General features: G+C 43.3%; 1 long non-coding RNA gene across 1 annotated transcript; it reads right to left on the bottom strand.

Moving 5' to 3' along the window:
• Nucleotides 1-604: 604 nt before the first annotated feature.
• Nucleotides 605-1539, bottom strand: LOC121939819. Its single transcript, XR_006105526.1, has 3 exons — nucleotides 1389-1539; nucleotides 946-1065; nucleotides 605-695 (listed from the first exon to the last, which is right to left on the bottom strand). It is a non-coding gene; the product is annotated as an uncharacterized LOC121939819 (long non-coding RNA).
• Between the last annotated feature and the right edge of the window lie 973 nt (nucleotides 1540-2512).

Here is a 2512-nt window from a genome sequence, read left to right as displayed (position 1 = left end):
GTGATTATTTGTATATACAGTATATACTGTATATACAAATAATCACAGTGCTATAATTATCTGTCCTGCCAACCCAAATCATGTGTTTGACATAGACTGTCAAAACTGTTAAGCTCCCATTTGCTCTAGCAGTTAATTCTGGTCTCATGTGTGGTCTGATAAACACAACGATTGGGGCAAGGAGGGGGGGCTGAGTGAATGCACCACAGGAAACTCTACAAAGAAATATGATTAAATAAATCAATCTATGGGAAACACTAGTGCTGTACACAGCTCGTGCATTTACCTGTGGTCATCTGATGGGAGGGGCTTAGGACAGAGAGGCAAGAGCTGCAGGTGGAGGGTGTATTTTCAAATTCTGCTGTTATTTGTTTTGCCTTTTCCTAATTTCTGCCTACCCAAGCTTTAAACAGTCACTGAGCTGAGTGCGCATGTCATTACCAGCCCTGTGCATTTTAGCTAGGTAGAACTCCACTTCATTTATTGTACATTTGGGGAGTAAATGGGGTAATGACATTTGCTCACTAAGCAAACCACATCTGCTAATAAACACCATACATACAGTATACTGGGGAAAAAGCTGGCTGCACTGTGTTTACCTGTGAGGAAGTTCAGAGGCAGTCTTCGGGGAACCAGGCCTTTAGGAAACTTCACCCACGAGTCCTCATAAATCTTCTGACGATCCTCTACACTCCCTGGACAAATACACACACATTGTAAAGGGCAAAAGTGATCAACAGTAAACTTAGCACCCCCCACTATTACTGCAGCAACAACAGACACCAAGTGACTGACATTTCCATTGGTTGCAAAGGAGTAGTTTACAGCTTTCCTTCAGTGATCAAAAGACAATTTGTAAACTATGACACTGATTCATCTCTGGCTGCATTCTTTCTGTGCAGGCTCCCTAGGACACACAACTGTGGGCCTGAGGACAGTACTCACCTGGCTTTAAGGCGTTCTCCAGACCCTGGTAGTAGGCCCAGTTCTCAGGGTTCCTCTCCTGGAGTCTCCTGTAGACTTCAGAGGCCTCCTCAGGTCTCTCCAGCTTCAGCAGCAGCTCTCCTACTCACACAAACAAACAAACAAACAAACACACACACACAAACACACACACACACACACACACACACACAAACACACACACACACACACACACAAAAGGCTTTTCTGTGGGTGAGGTACCTCAACAAAGCACAACATTTGTCAGTCTAAGTTATGAAGCGGCACAGAAACGTGAAGAGTGCACATCAGTCAGTTTAAACTCCGTCACGATTTCTGTCACACACTCTGTTCAGAGAAAGCTGCACAGCTGACTTCATCTCTTCAGGAGCTCTGATCACTAAGTGAGCAGTTTGGTTGGGTGTGTGATGACAGCATTAACACACCTCTTGTCTCCTCCACAGCCAGTTTGTCACAGATCTGTTTCTCATAGTTGTTGAGGTGATCCAGAGCCTCCTTGTGCAGGCCGGCCTCCCTCAGAACCTGGTTCTGATACAGCAGCAGCTCACTGTACTCGTAGTCCACCTTGTCTGGAGATGTCTGGACAAACAAACATGCACACACACAATAATGAGAGAACAAATTAAACACTGCACTCTACATTTAAAACCACTTTACAAATGAAAGAAGCATTTCACCGATATAAAGAGGGTCCTCACACAGAGGCCATCCCTGCAGCAGAATCACATTAATACTTTTGAAACTGGTGCTACAGAGAAAAAGGACTGTGGCAATCACTTTGGCTCAAAAGGTAGAAAACCTACAACTACCAGAATGCAACGCGCCTCATTAGACCAACAAACACTTCTGCTGGTGGGTGACATAATGTGGACTGGTCAGCTGTACCTGGGCAGGCAGTTAGCAGCACTCAATAACTGTGAGAAGATTTATACACACCACAATATCCTGGTTTCTTTGACAGTGCTACAGTTAGTATATTCCAGTTTCTAGTCAACAGGATAAGAGCTTCTCTGGGTTTCTGGAAATTGGATATGGTGTTTGCTTAAACGCTCTACTCCCAAAACCTGATCATAAACACTTTATTCACATCCATGTAAACACACTAATGGAGACTTTATGTGCCATTCTTGGAGTTTTTATGGACACTATACACATTCCATGCTCTTGGACAAGATGGCTCATGCTTTGTTTACACAAACGCAGATATTTAAAAAAAGGCATTCTCTCCTTCTTTAAAAAAAAGTGCACAGAATCTTCATGTGCAGAGTGAGCTGATGAGGTCACCATGTAAGATGTCCACATGGTAAAACACACACTAGAGTACTGACAAATCTGAATCTTACATGGTTTTAGTCATCTAAAACTCTGTTTGCGAGCAGACAAGAGGCCAAAGTGTAGAGGAGAATGTTCTCTGTACAGCTTTGGACAGGACACCTCACCACAACTGGATTTATTTCTGAAAATGTTGATCAAAGGACATGGAAGATAAAGACCTCCTAAGAGAGTGTAAGTCACGCTGAATGATATCAATATGTGTGTGTGGTTAGAT

The sequence above is a fragment of the Plectropomus leopardus genome, unplaced genomic scaffold, assembly GCF_008729295.1.
Source record: "Plectropomus leopardus isolate mb unplaced genomic scaffold, YSFRI_Pleo_2.0 unplaced_scaffold6184, whole genome shotgun sequence".
Taxonomy (NCBI): Eukaryota; Metazoa; Chordata; class Actinopteri; order Perciformes; family Serranidae; genus Plectropomus; species Plectropomus leopardus.
This window is presented reverse-complemented; position numbering and strand designations above follow the sequence as displayed.